A 20,848-nucleotide genomic window follows, 5' to 3' on the forward strand; every position below is an offset into this window, starting at 1 on the left:
GTTCCAGTTGACCTTTGCCCTCAACAACACTCGTTATGGTCTTTCTTTTTATTTCAGTTATTCTAGTAGGTGTATAGTAAGATTTCATTGTGGTTTAATTTACATTTCCTTAATGACGAGCTAGGTTGAATGAATGAGTGCAACTTTTTGTGCATTTATTTGCTATTTGTATCTCTTCTTTGATGAAGTATCAGTTCAAATCTTTGCCCATATTTTGTTGAGCTGTTGGTTTTCTTATCATTGAGTTTTAAGAGTTCCTTATATATTCTGCATATGAGTAATGTACCTTGATGGTCTAAACCTACACGGGCCAGTATGGTAGACCTAGCCACATGCAGCTATTGGGTACTTGAAATGTGGCTGGTCTGAATGGAGATTTGTTATAAGTATAAAATGCACCACAGATTTCAAAGATTTAGTGGCCCAAATTGTAAAACATCTCATTATTCGTCTGTATGTTGATTTCATATCACAGTGATAAATGTTTTGAATAGCTTGGGTTAAATATATCATTACAAGTTATTTCACCTCTTCATGTTTTTAATGTGGCTACTAGAAGACTTTGAATTACACAAATGACTCACATTATATTTCTGTTGTACAGCCCTTTGAACCAATCATAACAATATCATTCTGTATTAGTCAGGGTTCTCCATAGAAACAGAACCAATAAGATTGAGCAATTGATTGCAAGGAATTGGCTCATGTGATTATGGAAGAAGGTAAGTCCCAAGATCTGCAGTGAGTTGGCAAGCTGGAGACCCAGGAGAGCCGATGATTTTGTTCCAGTCCAAGTCCAAAGGCCTGATAACCAGGATTGCTGACAGTGTGGTTTCCATCCAAAAGCTGGCAGGCTCCAGACCCAACAAGAGCTGATGTTTCAGTTCAAACCTGAAAGCAAGAAAAAAGTCAATGTCCCAGTTTGAAAGCAGTCATCTAGGAAGAACTTTCTTTTATTTGGGCAAGAGTCAGCCTTTCTGTTCCATTCAGATCTTCAACTTATTGAGTGAAGCCTACATTAGGGAGGGCAATGTGCTCTGTTGAGTCAACATTTGGGATGATATGTTAATCTCATCCCTAAAAAACCTCACCGAAGCACCTAGAATGTTTGACCAAATATCTGGGCACCCCATGGCCCAGTCAAGTGGAGACATAAAATTAACCATCATATGTTTCCTGTTTTTCTAGCTTCGAGGGAAGCTGGATCCAGTTATGGGTAAAGAGATGTGAAGGGAAATCTGCTCAGGGAGTCCCAGGAAAGCTTTTGCTCACACAAAAGGAGACATGATTAGTACTTATCCTTCTTTGTGTCTCCCTAGCTTACTTGTGGATGTGATGCCTGCATCTGGAGTAGCCGTCTTGTGACCATGAGGTAATAAATGAGGGGAGAAACATCAACGTGCTAAGGATAATGAAGCAGAAATATGGGAAGAGCCTGGGTACCTAACGGTATTTGGGGTCACTGGAACAATACCAGCAATTGGCTTACCTTTGGATTTCTTCTTAGGTGGCTAAAATTTGTGAAGTTCATGGTTTGTCATAGTTTGTTGTTGTTGTTACTTGCAGCCAAATATATTCCTAACTGATGTTAGAAGAATAGTAGGTACTATTTTAGGCATCGGGGATTAATAACGCCCTTGAGGTAGAAAGACACATTTAGGGGCGCCCGGGTGGCTTAGTTGGTTGAGCGTCTGACTTCGGCTCAGGTCATGATCTTGCGGTCCGTGAGTTCGAGCCCCGTGTTGGGCTCTGTGTTGACAGCTCGGAGCCTGGAGCCTGCTTCAGATTCTGTCTCCCTCTCTCTCTGCCCTTTCCCCACTCATGCTCTGTCTCTCTGTCAAAAATAAACATTAAAAAAATTTTTTATAAGAAGAAAGAAAGACACATTTTAAAGGGGGGGAGAGTTAATACATAAACAAGATAATGTAAGACTGTGGTAATTACTATGAAAACAAATTAACAAATAAAGGGAAACTGGGTATAGCCAGGGAAGGCTCCTTTTGTGATATGATAGCTAAACTGAGCTATAAGGAACCAAAAAGGAGCTGACCACACACAGAAAGAAAGATACAGGCCACCTGGGTGGCTCAGGCAGTTAGTGAAGCAGCTGACTTTGGCTCAGGTCATGATCTCATGTTTTGTGAGTTTGAGCCCCACATCAGGCTCACTGCTGTCAGCACAGAGCCTGCTTTGGATCTTCTGTACCCTCCTCTCTGCTCCTCCTCTGCTCATGCTCTATCTCTCTCTCAAAAATGAACATTTTAAAAAATTAAAGAAAGAAAGAAAGAAAAGAAAAGGACTTTCCAGGCAGAGGGAATAGCAGGTGAAAACACCCTGAGATGGAAAAGAGCTTGGCTGGTGAAAGAACTGAAGGCAGGCATGGAACCAGAGAAAGCAAAGAAGAGAGTATAAGGGTGAGGCTGGAGAAATAGATGAGCTCCAGGGCACACAGGGTTGGGGCGGGGGGAGCACAGAACACAGATGGGACTTGAGGTGCAATGAGAAAGTCTTGAAGGCTTTTTAGTGTCATAGCCAAATGGTGTTGAGTAAGAGAATTCTAGTTGCCATTTGCAATGTGGAAGCTTGAAGACCAGTAGGAAGAGGTTGAAGAAATAAAATAGCCACAAGGTGAGAGTTAAGATGGCAGAGAAGTAGAGGGACCTGAATTTTCCTTGTCCCTCAAACACAGCTGTATTGAGGTCAGATCACTTAGAACACCCAGGAAATAGATCTGTGGAGCAGCAGAAGGATCTCCATAGTTGGAGGGAGACGGCTTGGCAGGATCAAGGTGTGTGTATGTGAGTTGGGGGAGATAAAATGGTGGAGGTACGGAGGAGAGGGAACCCTTTCTGTGGGGAGACAAAAGGGAGAGAAAGAGAGAGGAATTGTGCAAGTGCAGCATTGAGTTAGCACAAGAGGAAAACCTCTCTGGACCACAGAGTGGAGAACGAGAAGTACTGAGTATCCCGGCTCATTTTTTGCAAACAACCTTTGAAGCTAAAACTCCCAGGTTTTGGAAGTGCATGACATTCTCCAGAGTGGAGCCATGGTGTGCACTCCTGGGGAGGAGGGAGCTGTCCCCAAATTCCATAGTGTGGTGTAGCGGATCTCAGGGCAGCCCTGGTAGAGAACAGTCCCCATCCTAGAGTAGTTTAGGAAGAGGATGTATTGCCTCCTCAAGGACAAAAGACCCTGCGTGCCAGCCAAAGGCCTTTCATTAGCAGGGTGGAAAGGCTCCACCCTGGAGCAGGGGAGCAGAGTCATGCTATGCTGGGTCCTTTAAGACTTGGGGCTTTGAATCCCAGCCCAGCGCCAAGGGGAAGACTCAGAAGAACAGTGGCACAGGTCAAGCTGACTTCCCACGCTATTCTGTGAGGGCTGCCTGAACAGCCTGGGCTGAGATCTCTGGTCCAGGGAGAAGGGATTGGGGTGACACCATTTTCCCCCCGACACCAACATGGTGGGACTTCAGAGAGCAGCACAGTGGCCCCCGGTGGAGGCAGGACATGCTTACACCAAAACCCGCCCCTCTGTGCCTGGCAACTGATTATTTACTGGAGCAAGACTGACTGACCCAATGTAGCCTGCCTCTCCTCCAGACCAGCACAGCCAACCACCCCAGGCACCAACAGACAACTCTTTTTCTTTTCTTTCCTTTTCTTTCTCTTTCTATTTTTCTTTCTTTATCTTTCTTTCTTTCTTTCTTTTTCTTTCTTTCTTTCTTTTTTCCACCCTCACTTTTTTTCTTCTGGAATCAGGCTCATAGTGCCTGATTTGGTTTTTTTGTCATTTCTTATTATATATTCTTTTTATTTTTTTGATCAGGCTTTTTTATTCTTTTTCCTTCTTTCCTCTTTTCTTCTGCTTTTTTTTTTTCTTTCTTTTCCTTTCTCTTTTCTTGGAATCAGCCTTATAGTTTTTTGTTTCTCTATTTGGTTTTCTTTCCTCCCCTTTCCTTTTTTTCTCTTTATGGGATCAGGTTCCCCCACCCACCCACCCACTGCTTTTTTCCCCCCAGGGTTACTTCAACAAACAAATCAAACCACACCTAATTAAAGCTCCAAATACTCCACACTGCAAGTAAGGAGGAGCTCTGCAGAGGACTGACTAGTGGTTAGAGCAGCCAAAATGCAACAGCAGAGTGCATGCATCATACCAGAAACACTTCCTGGAGTGCCAGGCCCCGGACGGTGTACGACTCCTTTTTAATACAGTAGTACTCTCAGGTGCAGGACACATAACACACTCTTAAAATATTCAAAAGACAGAAACTTAGCCAAAATGACAAGATGGAGGAATTCTCTCCAAATGAAAGATCAAGAAGAAATCACAGCCAGAGACTTGCCCAAAACAGATAGAAACAATACATCTGAACAAGAATTTAGAACAACAGTCATAAGACTAATAGCTGGGCTTGAAAAAAGCATAGAAGACACCAGAGAAACCCTTGCTGCAGAGATCAAAGACCTCAGAATTCTTCAAGATGAATTTTAAAAATGCCATAGCTGAGATGCAAAATAAACTAGATACAGTGACAGCAAGGATTGAAGAAGCAGAGGAGAGAATAGGTGAAATAGAAGATAAAATTATAGAAAATAATGAAGCTGAAAAAAAGGGGGAGAAAATTACTAGATCATGAGGGGAGAATTAGAGAACTAAGTGATTCCATGAAATGAAACAATATCCATATCATAGGAGTCCCAGATGAGGAGGAGCAAGAAAAAGGGGCAGAAGGTTTCTTTGAAGAAATTATTGCTGAAAACTTCCCTAACCTGGGAAAGGAAACAGACATCCAAGTTCAAGAGGCACAGAGAACTCCCTTCAAAATCAAAAAACAGGTCAACACCATGACATATCATAATGAAACTTGCAAAATACAAAGACAGAGAATTCTAAAAGCAGCTAGGGGCAAAAAGGTCCTTAACCTCCAAGGGTAGACACATAACGGTAGTAGCAGACCTGTCCACTGAAACTTGGCAGGCCCAAAGGGAGTGGCAGGAAATATTTAATGTGCTGTATAGGAAAAATATGCAGCCAAGAATCCTTCATCCAGCAAGGTTGTCATTCAGAATAGAAGGAGAGATAAAGACTTTCCAAGAAAAACAAACAAACAAACAAAGGAGTTTGTGACCACTAAACCACCCTACGAGAAATTCTAAGGGGGACTTTTTGAGTGGAAAGCAGCAAAGACTAAAAAGGACCAAAGAACATCACCATAAACATAGACTCTATAGATAACACAAAGACATTAAATTCATATCTTTCAATAATCACTCTGAATGCAAATGGACTAAATGCCCTAATCAAAAGACATAGAGTATCAGAATGACTAAAAAAACAAGATCCATCTATATGCTGCCAATAAGAGACTCATTTTAGGCCCGAGGACACCTGCAGATTGAAAGTGAGGGGATGGAGTCCATTTATCATGCTAATGGTCCCCAAAAGAAAGCCAGAGTAGCCATATTTATATCAGACAATCTACATTTTATTTTTTTTTAATTTTTTTTAACATTTATTTATTTTTGAGACAGAGAGAGACAGAGCATGAACGGGGGAGGGGCAGAGAGAGAGGGAGACACAGAATCGGAAGCAGGCTCCAGGCTCTGAGCCATCAGCCCAGAGCCGGATGCGGGGCTCGAACTCATGGACCGCGAGATCGTGACCTGAGCCGAAGTCCGACGCTCAACCGACTGAGCCACCCAGGCGCCCCCAGACAATCTAGATTTTAAAATAAAGTCTGTAACAAGAGATGAAGGTCATTATATCATAACTAAGGGTCTATCTACCAAGAAGATCTAACATTTATAATCATTTATGCCCTGAAAGTGAAAGAACCCGAATATATAAATCAATTAATCACAAACATAAAGAAACTCATTGATAATAATACCATAATAGTAGGGGACTTCAACATCCCACTTACAACAATGGACAGATCATCTAAGCAGGAAACCAACAAGGAAACAAAGTCTCTGAATGAAACATTGGACCACATGGACTTAACAGATATATTCAGAACATTCCATCCTAAAACAGCAAAATACACATTCTCCTCGAGTACACATAGAACATTCTCCTGAATAGATCATATATTGAGTCAGAAATCAGCTTTCAACAGGTACAAAAAGATTGAGATCATACCATGCATATTTTCAGATCACAATGCTATGAAACTTGAAATCAACTGCAAGAAAAAATTTGGAAAATACGTGGAGGTTAAGGAACACCCTACTAAAGAATGAATGGCCTAACCAGGAAATTAAAGAAGAAATTAAAAAATACATGGAAGCAGGGGCACCTGGGTGGCGCAGTCGGTTAAGCGTCCGACTTCGGCCAGGTCACGATCTCGCGGTCCGGGAGTTCGAGCCCCGCGTCAGGCTCTGGGCTGATGGCTCGGAGCCTGGAGCCTGTTTCCGATTCTGTGTCTCCCTCTCTCTCTGCCCCTCCCCCGTTCATGCTCTGTCTCTCTCTGTCCCAAAAATAAATAAACGTTGAAAAAAAAAAATTAAAAAAAAAAAATACATGGAAGCAAATGAAAATGAAAACACAACAGTCCAAACACTCTGGAAAACAACAAAGGCAGTCCTAAGAGGAAAATATACTTCAATTCAGGCCTATCTCAAGAAACAAGAAACGTCCCAAATCCACAACCTAACTTTACACCTTAAGGAGCTAGAAAAGGAAAAGCTAATAAAGCCCAAAGCCAGCAGAAGGGAAATAATAAAGATTAGAGCAGATATAAATGATACAGAATAAAAAAAAAATAGTAGAATGGATCAATGAAACTAAGAGTTCGTTTTTTGAAAGAATAAACAAAATTGATAAACCCCTAGCCAGACTTCTCAAAAAGAAGAGAGAGGACCCAAATAGATAAAATCTCAAATGAAAGAAGAGAGATCATGACCAACATCACAGAGATACAAACAATTATAAAAGAATACTATGAAAAATTATATGCCAACAAACTGGACAATATGGAAGAAATGGACAAATTCCTAGACCCTCACATAGTAGCAAAACTCAAACAGGAAGAAATAGAACATTTGAACAGGCCCATAACCAGAAAAGAAATTGGTTATCAAAAATCTTCCAACAGGGGTGCCTGGGTGGCTCAGTCAGTTAAGAATCTGACTCTTCACATTGGCTCAGGTCGTGATCTCGCAATCATGAGATCAAGCCCCACGTCAGGCTCTGTGCTAAGCATGAAGCCTGCTTGAGATTCTCTTTCTCCTCTCTCTGTCAAAATAAATAAATAAATGTTTAAAAAAAAACCTTCCAACAAATAAGAGTCCTGGGCCAGATGACTTCCCAGGGGAATTCTACCAGACATTTAAAGAAGAGTTAATACCTATTCTCCTCAAACTGTTCCAAAAAATACCAATGGAAGGAAAACTTCCAAACTCATTCTGTGAAGCCAGAATTACCTTGACTCCAAAGCCAGACAAAGACCCCACTAAAAAGGAGAATCACAGGCCAATATCCCTGATGAATTTGGATGTAAAAATTCTCAACAAGATTCTAGCACATCAAATTCAACGGTATATCAAAAGAATTATACACCATGATCAAGTGGGATTTATTCCTGGGCTGTAGGGCTGGTTCAATATTAGCAAATCAATCAATGTGATACATCACATTAATAAAAGAAAGTATAAGAACCATATGATCCTTTCAACACATGCAGAAAAAGCATTTGACAAAATACAGCATCCTTTCTTGATAAGAAACCCTCAAGAAAATAGGGATAGAAGGAACATACCTTGACATCATAAAAGCCATATATGAAAGACCCACCACTAATATCATCCCCGATGGGGAAAAACTGAGAGCTTTCCCCCTAAGACCAGGAACACGACAGGGATGTCCACTCTCACCACTGTTGTTCAACATAGTGCTGGAAATCCTAGCCTCAGCAATCAGACAACCAAAGGAAATAAAAAGCATCCAATCGGCAAGGAAGAAGTCAAACTCTCACTCTTTGCAGATGACATGACACTCTACAGGGAAAACCCAAAAGGCTCCACCGAAAAACTGCTAGAGCTGATACATAAATTCAGCAAAGTCACTGGATATAAAATCAATGCACAGAAATCAGTTGCATTTCTATATACCAATGATGAAGCAGCAGAAAGATATACCAAGGAATTGATCCCATTTACAATTGCACCAAAAACCATAAAATACCTAGGAATAAATCTAACCAAAGAGGTGAAAAATCTATATACTGAAAACTATAGAAATCTTATGAAAGAAACCGAGTAAGACACAAAGAAATGGGAAAACATTCTATGTTCATGGATTGGAAGAACAAATATAGTTAAAATGTCAATACTATCCCAAAGCAGTCTACACATTCAATGCAATCCCTATCAAAATAACACCATCATTCTTCACAGGGCTAAAACAAACAATCCTAAAATTTGTATGGAACCACAAAAGACCCTGAATAGCAAAGTAATGTTGAGAAAGCAAATCAAGGCTGGAGGGTATCGCAATCTCGGACTTTCACCTGTATTACAAAGCTGTAATCATCAATCAAGGCAGTATGGTATTGGCACAAAAATAGACACATAGGTCAATGGAATAGAATAGAATAGAGAACCATGAAATAGACCCACAAATATACGGCCAACTAATCTTTGACAAAGCAGGAAAGAGCATCCAATGGAAAAAAGTCTCTTTAGCAAACGGTGCTGGGAGAACTGGATGGCAACATGCAGAAGAATGAATCTGGACCACTTGCTTGCACCGTACACAAAAATAAATTAAAAATAGATGAAAGGCCTAAATGTGAGACAGGAAACCATCAAAATCCTACAGGGCAAAACAGAAACTTCTTTGACCTCAGCCACGGCAACTTCTTATTTGACATGTCTCCAGAGGCAACAGAAATAAAAGCAAAAATGAACCATTGGGACCTCAAGATAAAAAGCTTCTGCACAGTGAAGAAAACAGTCAACAACCCTAAAAGGCAACTGACGAAAGGGGAGAAGATATTTGCAAATGACATATCAGATAAAGGGTTAGTATCCAAAATCTATAAAGAACTTACCAAACTCAACACCCAAAAAACAAATAACCCAGTGGCTGGCTGGGTGGCTCTGTTGGCTAAGGGTCCAACTGCAGCTCATGATCTCATCGTTCATGAGTTTGACCCCCACATGGGACTTCTGTTGCCAGCATGAAGCCTGCTTCAGATCCTCTGTCTTCCTTTCTCTGCCTCTCCCCCACTTGTGCTCTCACTCTTCCTCCGTCTCTCTCTCTCTCTCTCTCTCTCTCTCTCTCTCTCTCTCTCTCAAAAATAAAATAAATATTGAAAAAAAAGATTCTCAATATCACTCATCATCAGGGAAATACAAATCAAAACGACAGTGATATACGACCTCACACCTGTCAGAATGGCTAAAATTAACAACTTAGGAAACGACAGGTGTTGGCAAGAATGTGGAGCAAGGGGAATCCTTTTGCACTGATGGTGGGAATGCAAACTGGTGCAGCCAGTCTGGAAACGAGTATGGAGGTTTAATTCAAAAAATTAAAAATAGAACTACTCTATGATCCAGCAATTGCACTACTAAGTATTTATCCAAAGGTTACAGGTGTGCTGATTCGAAGGGGCACATGCACCCCAATATTTGTAGCAGTCCTATCACCAATAGCCAAATTATGGAAAGAGCCCAAATGCCCATCAACTGATGAATCGATAAAGAAGATGTGGTATATACACACAATGGAGTACTACTTGGTAATGAAAAAGAATGAAATCTTGCCATTTGCAGCGACGTGGATGGAACTAGAGTGTATTATGCTAAGCAAAATAAGTCAGTAGAGAAAGATATCATATGATTTCACTCATGTGGAATTTGAGAAACTCAATAGATGCACATAGAGGAAGGGAAGGAAAAATAAGGCAAGAACAGAGAGGGAGGCAAACCATAAGAGACTCTTAAATACAGAGAACAACGTGAGGACGGTTGGAGGGGAGGTCGGTGGGGGGATGGGTTAAATGGATGATGGGCATTAAGGAGGGCACTTTTTGGGATGAGCACTGGGTGTCAAATGTAACAGATGAATCACTGGGTTCTACTCTTGAAGCCAGGACTACACTGTATGTTAACTAACTTGGATTGAAAAATTTTAATGTAATTAAAAAATAGTCACATACAAAGTCGCATAGTTAAGATGGACATATGATGGAAATTCATAGGCAACGAGATCCACATGGCTTGAGACAGCAAAGCTCTCTCAGATCTGTAATCACTCTAAATCCACCAGTGACCTCAGCTGACGGGAGCCGGTCGGATTCTCCCTACTTGACAGAAGAGGAATCTGTGATCCAAAGAGGTGTTACGTGGTCACAGAAGTCACTCACGGAATTAACCAGCGCTTTCGCCCAGTTTCCATGCCCGGCCCTCATGAATCCCAACGTTTTCTGAGTCGAATTACCATGCATTCCCCCATTAATTCCACCAACCCCTTTGCTTGTAAAACTACCCTCAATTGTGCCAACTACAAGTGTTTACCCTGACCCCTCCCCCGCTCTCCACAGTCCCAGTGTTCCACTTCTGGAACCACAAGTAGGCTGGGGGGAAAAAACTATTCGGGAGTCACCAAAGTTCTCACCAGATCCACGAGGGGGCAAAAGAGAGCTAACGGGCGTGCTGCCATCCATTCTCTGGCTCCCAGCCCCGGGAGGAGGAAATGGAACGCGGAGCAGAGAGGAGGCCGCCTCTGAGCTGGGATGGGTAGGCAGGGGCCAAGGGAAGGGGGGAGGGGGGCGCCGGGAGCTTGTCAACTGCCCCTTTCCTCTCCCCCCACCCCCCCACCCGCCCTCATATCCACGGTGGGAAGGGCCTCTGTCACCGCCACGGCTATAGGCAGTGTGTGGTTTCGGCTGGAGTGAAGCCTCAACGGCAAGACTCACCTGGAGGCAGAGGGCGGGGCTGTTACGTGGCAGTCAGCCATTGGCTGCGGGCTGCCGGGGGTGGGGACACAGAGCCTAGTAAGCACTAGAAGTCAGGGGTGACCCAGCAGCTGGCAACTTGCACTACAGCTGCGGGTGGCGCACTAGCCTGTAAAGGGACCTGGGGGAGGCACCAACAAGTGACTCCTTAAGTCCCCTGTCCAGTTTACTCCTGTCCCCTTCCAGCCTCTCTCGCTCTTTCCAGGGTAGGAATGGGGAGCCTATCCTGCAGACCCAGACCCTGGGAGTTTTCATAGCAGCTTGACAAAGTTCGTGAGAGTCTAATGGGTCCTGAGGCCCAGCCTCCTGCACTGGATCCTCTAGCCGGCTCCTCCTGGCCGAGCCCAGGGGAATCTCTTGCACAACATTTGCCTGTCTCCTATTTCTTGCCTGACTACAGAGGGATTAGGTCATACTTTTAGCTTTTGACCTATTTCTTTTTCTCCAGAGGACGAGGCTAACTTTTTCCTCTTTATGGCTTTGCAAAAAACCAAGGTCCCATCCTCACCACTTTATCACTTAAACTAAGAGGGACTTGTGACTTTTAACTAAAAGGATGCTTATTAAAGCAGGAACACCGCATACCAGCTAAGATACCCACCCAGCTCCTGGTGGCTTCGGGAGCCCACTAAGCACCATAAAGTTTGAGAAAAATGAGTGTCCAACATCTGAACCTCCTGCCTGTGACAAGCAATCCCCACTGACTGAATCAGCACAGAAATTTAAATGAGATTTTTTTCACTCCCATCTCCACAACTAGGGGCTTAGCCAATACGACATTTCCACACAGGCCTTAAAGTCTATAGCAAGTGATTTGAGGAAAGGGGAACTATGGAGTCTTCCAGCAACATCTAGGGGCTAGGGATAGTGGGGGCCACGGTGTCCCACACCCACCCCCAGATGCTCTAACAGTGTGGTTTTGATGGTGGTGCTGGCTATCCAGTCACCATTCCTTGTGCCTGTGTGATCTCTGGGTCCAGCTGCCCGGGTGTCCTGTGAGCTGATCAATACCCTTTCATTAGATTCCTCTGCTGCTCTAGTCATAGCCTGTTTCTGCTGCTTACAACTGTGACCTGACTGATGCAGGGTCTCTGAAGGGTTGGGCAAGGAAAGGTGATATGATCTTGATTTGATCTGCCTTGCACTTTGAAGAAATCCAAGCACAGCGAAGACAAATGGGAGTAAACCAGTTAGACACTTAGGGCTCCTCGGGCATGGGTGGTGCCAGTGGGAGAAGTTGCATGGAACTTTAGAGGCGAAATCACAGTGACTTGGTGATGTAGTGGATGGCGGAGAAGTAGAAAGGAGGCATCGTGATGTCACCCAGGTTTCTGTCTTTTGTAAATGGGTGGTGTGGGAGATTGATCGCAAAAATGGCCCTGTTTCCCTCCCCTACCATCAATGTGACTTTGTAGTGCCTCCCATCAAGGGGCAAAGCCTATTTCCGAACACCTTCAAGCAAGGCTTAGCCTTGAGACTTGTTTGGCCAGGAGGCCGTGGTGGAAGTGACAGTGTGTCAGTTCCAAATCACAACTTCATGAGGACTTGTATGTTTTCACTTGCTTTCCTGGACCCCTGCCATTGTTATGTGAACAAGCCTGGACTGGCCTACTGGAGGGCCATGCCACACCAGCCAGCTCCCAGTCAACCCAGCAACTGCTCACTCATGCCCAGCTAAGATTAGCTGAGCCCAGCCAACCTATAGACCCATGAGAAATAATAAATAGTTAATGCTTTAAGCCACTAAGTTTTGGGATGGCTTGTTATGCAGCAAGAAATAACTGATTAGATAGATAGATAGATAGATAGATAGATAGATAGATAGATAGATACTAGAGAGGGAGAGAGAGAGATCCATCCTGACTCAAGCCCATCACCCTCTGGCCTTTCAAGTATCTCTGGTTACCTGAACTTGGTGGTGATCTCCTCTACCCACAAGTTTGGACTTTCCTGTCCCAAGTCTGCCTTTACTATAGTTGAATTTGTTCTGCTTTTTTAATGTTCTTTCTTGGGCATCCCAGCCGCAGCTCAGGCCAGCCCCTGGGCTTCCTATGCCTCAGAAGTCTGCCTATATCCCAGAATCCCTGCACCCAGCATCAGTCCCTGTTGCTGGCCTTTGAGATTTGCTTTGCTTGAGTCCCCCAAGTAGGTAAGGGCTGGTCACAAAATGCTCTATGAGCCTGGGTTCTCAATCTCAGAAGAGATTCAAACCCTTAAGGAGACACTAGGCCCCAGCACAGAGCAGCTGGGGGACCCCATGCTCCTTTGTTCCCATTTTCAAGGCCTCATCTGTGCCCTTCTAGAGCTTCTGTGACTCGCTGATCCTCCCATGACCTCTTTGACAGGCTGCCCTCTGCTCCTCTCCACCCAGTACTGGCCCCCAGGGAGTGCCAGGCTCTGTGTAAGTCTCAGCCTGTGTGGGTCCCCAGAAACCACTTCGTCCCACCAAACTCAAAGGCCCCCAGGCAGCTGGTGGAGATGGGGAGCTGGGAACTGACCTAGGACCTCTGTTTTGCCTCCTGTGAGTAAAGATTTCCCAGAACACAGTAGAAAGGACAACTTATTGAGTAAAACCCCATCAACTGACATAATTTTCACATCTTCACTTTACATCTTTCCTTGGCAGACAAGAGGCATCTAGGCCTGGTGGAGACACAATTTTCTCTTTCTATCATGAACTTCTGCCATGTGAGGAGAGGGAGGAGGAAGTGAAGACTCTTCCCAAGACCTAGGGAGAACCTGCTTCACATCTTCTTTCCTGGGCACTAGGGAGAGGCTGTAGATAAAGCAGATGGGCCTGAAAGCGTGAAGAACACATACTTCCGCCTAGTTATCTGGGATGCTTGTCCTTCCGGGCATAGAAACAGCTGTCGCCCCGCCCACAACCACCTCACCTACCCCAGATGCCCCCCACCATGGAGGCTGCTCGTCCTGGGCTCTCTGTCAAACAATGTCAGAGCATGTTGGGGGATAAATCCATCAGTGATCCAGAATATGGGGGCCTGTGGCCTCTCCGTCTACTACAGCTGCCGGTGGGTGTGGGTTGGCAATGGCTACAGCCCCTGGGAGAGGATGTCCAAAGGGCTGTTCTGGGGAAGGCTTGCTGAGGGGCACCGAGCCTTGGGGAAAGAGGGGGCAGCAATGGCGGACTTTCCCCAGCCCCCTGCCTGTTCAAAGTGTGTGCCCATCTGACTCTCATAAGGCCCTGTGCCTGCAGTTCCAGGCAGGCACCTGCAGAAGCGGGGGGGGGGGGGGGGGGGGGGGGGGCCTCTGGGGCTCCCTCATCGATAGAATCTACAGTCTGGCAAAGAACATGCGGAGAGGAGGAGGCAAAAGAGTGAGGGTCACGCCAGACTTAGGGGGCGCTGAGGGAGGTCATTCCATGACTTGATACTCTTGGAATCTGTCCTGATCGTACGAAAGTGGCCTTGGAGAGCAGCGAGGGCTAGGGAGCTGGCGGTCTCTTCGTGGATGCCCAAGCCCTTCCCTGAGGTCTTCCCTGATGAAGATGCAGCAGAAAGGAGGGCAGAGCGCGAGAGCTGGTGAGCCTTCTTTCCTGTTCCTTCACCTGAGAACTCCTGGGACCCGTCCTCAGGATGTGCGGTTGCAGCCTGAGACTAGGACACCAAGTCAGAGCTGGAGGGGGCTGAGGCTGGCCGCCAGGGGGCAGTGGTGAGCCCCACAGCCTTGCCAATCGGCACAGCAGCTCCTCCCAGAAAGCAAGCCAGGCTCTGACTAGCTGAGATGGTGCTTTAAAAATCCCAGCCAGGAGCTCCTGGGTGACTCAGTCAGTGAAGCCAACAGACTCCTGGTTTCGCTCAGGTCGTGATCTCACAGTTTGTGAGTTCAAGCCTCTCATGGGGCTCTGCGCTGACAGCACAGAGCCTGCTTGGGATTCTCTGTCCCTCTCTCTCTGCCCCTCCCTCACTCACATTCTCTCTCTCTCTCTCTCTCTCTCTCTCTCTCTCTCTCTCTCTCTCAAAATAAATAACCTAAAAAAAATAAAAAATAAAATAAACAGCCGGTGGCTGCTCCACTGACCCCATGAGGGGTCCTCAAGCTGGGAGGGGTGAGATGCCCTCGGAGAAACCTTTGCCCCAATAAGCAGACCCCTAACCAATCAGGTTTCAGCGCCAAAAATGGGAGCTTATGCTGTAACAATCTAGCCTAATAACCTAGTGGGACCTCTAATCCTGGTCTCAGACTGCCCCCCACCGGTGAAGATGGTGCCAAAGCGAAGAAGGAAGTCCTTGCCCCTCCCAAAGCTGAAGCCAAAGCAAAGGCTTTTGAAGGCCGAGAGAGCAGCACTGTAAGGCATCCACAGGCACAAAAGATAATAAGATCTACATGTCACCCACCTTCCAAAAGCGCAAGACACCGTGTTGCCAAAGGCAGCCCAAACATGCTCAAAAAAACACCCCCAGGGGCGCCTGGGTGGCGCAGTCGGTTGAGCGTCCGACTTCAGCCAGGTCACGATCTCGCGATCCGTGAGTTCGAGCCCCGTGTCGGGCTCTGGGCTGATGGCTCAGAGCCTGGAGCCTGTTTCCGATTCTGTGTCTCCCTCTCTCTCTGCCCCTCCCCCGTTCATGCTCTGTCTCTCTCTGTCCCAAAAATAAATAAACGTTGAAAAAAAAAAAAAAAAAAAAAAAACACCCCCAGGAGAAACGAGCTTGACCAACATGCCATCATCAAGTTCCCCCTGACGACCGATGTGGACTTGTGTCCACACTTGTGTTCATTGTGGACATCAAGGCCAACAAACACCAGATCAAACAGGCTGGGAAGAAGCTCTATGACATTAATATGGCCAAGGTCACTACCCTGACCAGGCCCAATGGAGAGAAGAAGGCGTATGTTCAACTGGCTCCTGACTATGATGCTTTGGATATTGCCAACAGAATTGGGATCATCTCAACTGAGTCAGCTGGCTAAATTTAGAAGTCTAAATTTTTTTCACCATAAAAAAAAACAAATAAATAAAAATAAAATCACACAAAGGTGTGTTCTTTGACCAGCAACAATGACAGGGAATTTGTAGTACCAAATACCTACATTAGAAAAGAGAAACAAGAAAAAGAAGAAGAAAAAAAAACCCAGCATAAAGAAGGAAATCATAAAGATAAAAGCAGATATCACTAAATTAGAACACAAGACAATGATAGATAAAAACAATAAAACAAAAAGTTGTTTCCTTGAAAAAATTGATAAGATAGATAAGCCTCTAACAAAACAGACAAAAGAAGGAAGAGGGAAAACACAAAATACCAATATTAGGAAAGAAACAAGGGCTGTCATTACAGACTCTGCAGACATTGAAAGGATAATACAAAAACACCATGAAGACCACACACACAAATTTGACAACTGAGATGAAATGGGCAAAGTCCTTGAAAACCACAAACTACTACAATTCCTTCCCCCCATACGAAATGGATAATTTAAGCAGACCTTTAGCTAGTAAGGGCATTGGATTCATAATCTTAAAACTCCCAAGAAAGAAATATCCAGATGATTTCACTGGAGGAGTCTATCCAGTGTGTAAAGAAGAATTAACATCAGTTGTAGACAATCTCTTTCAGAAAATAGAAGTGGAAGGAACATTTCCTGATTCATTTTCTGGATCCAGTATTATGCTGATATCAAAAACAGGCAAAGACAAGACAAAAAAAAAGAAAACTATAGACCAATACCCTTCATGAATATAGATGCTATTGTCCTTAACCAAATATTCACAAATAGAATTCAACGATATCTTTTTTTTTTTAATTTTTTTTTAACGTTTATTTTATTTTTGGGACAGAGAGAGACAGAGCATGAACGGGGGAGGGGCAGAGAGAGAGGGAGACACAGAATCGGAAACAGGCTCCAGGCTCTGAGCCATCAGCCCAGAGCCTGACACGGGGCTCGAACTCACGGACCGCGAGATCGTGACCTGGCTGAAGTCGGACGCTTAACTGACTGCGCCACCCAGGCGCCCCTCAACGATATCTTTTAAAACACATGTATATGTATATCATCACCAATTGTGGCTTAATCCGTGTAGGAAAGCCTGATTTGGTATTTGAAAATCAATGTAATCCACCATATTAACAAGAAGGAAAATCATATCAATTGATGTAGAAAGGCATTTGACAAAACCCAACATCTGTTCATGATTAAAAAAAAAAAACCTCTCAGAAAATTGGATATAGAGAGAAATGTCCCCAACTTGATAAAGCACTTGATAAAGTTTTCTCTACAGAAAACTACAACATCATCTTTAATGGTGAAAGAGTGAATGCTTTTCCATTCTCACCAGTGCCATTCGACATAGCACTGGAAGTTCTAACCCACGCAAAAAGGCAAGGCAAGGAGATAAATATCACGCATGCAGATTCAAAAGAAAGAAAGAAAACTCCTCTGCAAATTACATGATTGCCTACCTAGAAAATCCCAAGGGATTTATAAAAAACAAAAACAGAAAACAAACAAACAAAAACTTCTGAAACGAATAAATAAGTTCAGCAAGGTTGCAGCATACAAGATCAACATAAAAAAATCAACTGTAGTTTTTTTCTATCTCATGCACTCAGAGAATGTATTTGAAAAAAACAAAACACCAGCAGGGGTCTGGTGGGAGTCCCCATGATAGAATCTATAGGCTGGCAAAGAACATGCAGAGGGGAAGAGGTAAAAGAGTGAGGGTTAATCCAGACCGAGGGAGCCTAAGGGAAATCATTCCATGACCTGATACTCTTGGAACCTGTCCCGAACATACAAAAGTGGCCTTAGAGAGCAGGGCAGCTGGAAAGCTGGGTTTTTTTGGGTCTGACACCAAAAACACAGGCAACAAAAGCAAAAATAAACAGGTGGGACTACATAAAACTAAAAAGCGTCTGCACAGCGAAGGAAACAATCAACAGCATGAAAATGCAACCTATAAAATGGGAGAAAATATTTGCAGACAGTATATCTGATAAGAGGTTAATACCCAAAATATATAAAGAACTCATGCAACTCAATAGCAAAAACAAAAACAAATAATTTAATTTTAAAAATAGGCAAAAGACCTGAAGGAGCGCCTGGATGGCTCAGTCAGTTAGGTGTTCGACCCTTGATTTTGGCCCAGGTCATGATCTCATGGTTCATGGGATCGAGCCCCACACCGGGCTCTGTGTTGACAGCACGGAGCCTGCTTGGGATTCTCTCTCCCTCTCTCTCTGCTCCTTACCCCCCCCCCACCTTCAAAATAAATAAACAATTTTTTTTTTTTTTAATAGACAACGGGTGACTGGGTGGCTCAGTCAGTTAAGCATTAGACTCTGGGTTTTGGCTCGGGTCATGATCTCACAGTTTCATGAATTTGAGCCCCATGTCAGGCTCTGTATGCTGACCGCATAGAGCCTGCTTGGGATTCTCTGTCTTCTTCTCTTTCTGCCCCTCCTCTGCTCACGCTCTCTCTGTCTCCCTCAAAATAAAAACAGAAAACAAAAAAGAAAATAGCTTGGCAATTTCTTTTAAAAGCTAAGCATACACTTACCATACAACCCAGCAATTGTACTCCCGGACATTTATCCCAGAGAAACAGAATTATGTCCACACAGGGGCGCCTGGGTGGCGCAGTCGGTTAAGCGTCCGACTTCAGCCAGGTCACGATCTCGCGGTCCGTGAGTTCGAGCCCCGCATCAGGCTCTGGGCTGATGGCTCAGAGCCTGGAGCCTGTTTCCGATTCTGTGTCTCCCTCTCTCTCTGCTCCTCCCCCGTTCATGCTCTGTCTCTCTCTGTCCCAAAAATAAATAAACGTTGAAAAAAAAAAAAAAAAGAATTATGTCCACACAAAAGCCTGTCAAGAGTTGCTCACTACAGCTTTAAATAAAGTAGCAAAAACAGGAAACAATCAAAATGTCCTGCAAATGGATGGTTAAACAAACAGGTACATTCACACTATGCATTACTAGGCAAAAATGGAAACAAACAATTGGTGTATGTGACAACCCGGATGGTTCTCTGGAACATGGTGGGGGGGGAATATAAAAGGTCATATGCTACATGCTTCTACTTGTGTAACATTTCTCAGAATGACAAAAATATGGAGATAGAGGACACATCAGTGATTGCCAGGGATTAGGGACGGTAAGGAGAGGAGCAAATATGACTACAGAGGATTAGAGAGAGGGAGATCTTTGTGGTGATGAAATAGCTCTGTATCTTGACATGGGTGATGCTTACACAAATCCAGACGAGTAACAAAATAACATAGAACTCTACATACATTGTATCAATGCCAATTTTCCAGTTTTGATAATGTGCTGTAGTTAGGTTAGATGTAACCATTGGGGGAAGCCAGATGAGGGGTACAGGGTACATGAGACCTTTTCTTACCGTCTTTGTAACTCTCTGTGAATTTATAACAAGTTCAAAATAGGGGCGCCTGGGTGGCGCAGTCGGTTAAGCGTCCGACTTCAGCCAGGTCACGATCTCGCGGTCCGGGAGTTCGAGCCCCGCGTCGGGCTCTGGGCTGATGGCTCAGAGCCTGGAGCCTGTTTCCGATTCTGTGTCTCCCTCTCTCTCTGCCCCTCCCCTGTTCATGCTCTGTCTCTCTCTGTCCCAAAAATAAATAAATGTTGAAAAAAAAAATTTTTTTTTTAAAAATAACAAGTTCAAAATAAAGCTTTTTTTTTTTTTTTTAATCAATATATACTAGTTCCCAGTGATGACAGCCTGGGTTAGACCGTGTTGGCTTTTGAAGTTCTGGAATGGGAGAGAAACAAGCACATATTTTTGGTATGTGGGAGAGGGGAAGAGGAACCAGAATAGACAAATGAATTTCAGCTGTGTCTTACACTTCTTTCATCCTGGTGGCAAAAAGTGGCAGGCAGACTGTAAGACCTGGAAAGTGAAGGCTCCAAGGACGGCTTGCACTGTAGTTTCCTAAACCCTAGGGTTCCTTCCCCTCACTACGGAGTTACTCTCTACCCAGAAAGCAGCCAGCCTCTCAGAGCATGGCACCCCAGAAACTGATCTGTGCTGGTCCTTGGCAATCCTCCAGACCAACTTCTCCTTTGACCAATGGGGAGCAAAGGCTCAGAGAAGGGCAGCAGCCTTCCGAGTATCACACGGATAGATTATAGCATCACAGAGGGGACATGAATAACCCTGACATCTGAGTGAAGATTGGAGGAGTTGGGGATAGAATGGTACAAGCGTAGTAAGAGCTGGTGATGGGAGACCAGTTAAGAGCCATTGAAATAGTAAAGGAATAGTAAGAGCCAATGAAATAGAAGAGGACTTAGGACTTAGAGATAGGTTGCATGGGGCAGGGTGGGAGAGCGGAGAGGCAGGGGAGTAAGGGAGGTATCTAGTCTGACCTCAGCCTTCTGGCTTATACACTAGATGGATGGGGCTGCCATTTTAATAAGACATGGAGTGGGGTGTGGAATACTCCCAAGAACTGGATTTGGAGGACTAAGAGTCCTATCTCAAATCCACTCAGCCTGAGGTCCCTGGAAGATATCCAGAGAGAGTTGTTTAGGAAACACTGCGCTACTTGAGTTCAGAGCTCCAGGAAGGGGTCTGCATTGGTCATTGGAATCAACTTAAAATGAGGCAAGTACACAAAAAGAATGTCAAATTCCATTCCAGCTGAATCCGGGTGGGAAAGGAATATGAAGGGAGGACTGGCTTACAAAATTCCAAAATAGACTGTCAAGTTGGAAAGAGGTAGCCCAATAATTGGGTAGAGGAGTTATTGAAGTGACATTGATTCCTGCTACCACATTAACAGATTAGAGATAGGAAACTGAGAATCAAAGCTGCCCTCTAATAAATGTACAATCATTAAAAAGTATGTGGCTCAGTTCAGTGGCGCTCCACAGCCTCCCGCCTTCCCAGCCAGATTGCAAC

The 20,848-nt window shown here is 44.4% G+C and overlaps 1 long non-coding RNA gene and 1 pseudogene across 2 annotated transcripts; one reads left to right on the forward strand and one right to left on the reverse strand.

The window, feature by feature from the left end:
* Positions 1-567: 567 nt before the first annotated feature.
* LOC147582659 (uncharacterized) lies at positions 568-9,263 on the reverse strand. Of its 2 annotated transcripts, none has more exons than XR_015248767.1 (3): positions 9,056-9,263; positions 1,490-1,834; positions 568-891 (listed from the first exon to the last, which is right to left on the reverse strand). It is a non-coding gene; the product is annotated as an uncharacterized LOC147582659 (long non-coding RNA). The 2 variants fall into 2 exon arrangements; XR_015248768.1 differs by lacking the exon at positions 9,056-9,263 and adding an exon at positions 4,157-4,252.
* A 5,926-nt stretch (positions 9,264-15,189) lies between these two features.
* On the forward strand, positions 15,190-15,898 carry LOC147582660 (large ribosomal subunit protein uL23 pseudogene; annotated as a pseudogene).
* Positions 15,899-20,848: the final 4,950 nt, after the last annotated feature.

The sequence above is a fragment of the Puma concolor genome, chromosome A3 (genome assembly GCF_028749965.1).
Source record: "Puma concolor isolate L17-30 chromosome A3, mPumCon1.1.hap2, whole genome shotgun sequence".
Classification (NCBI taxonomy): Eukaryota; Metazoa; Chordata; class Mammalia; order Carnivora; family Felidae; genus Puma; species Puma concolor.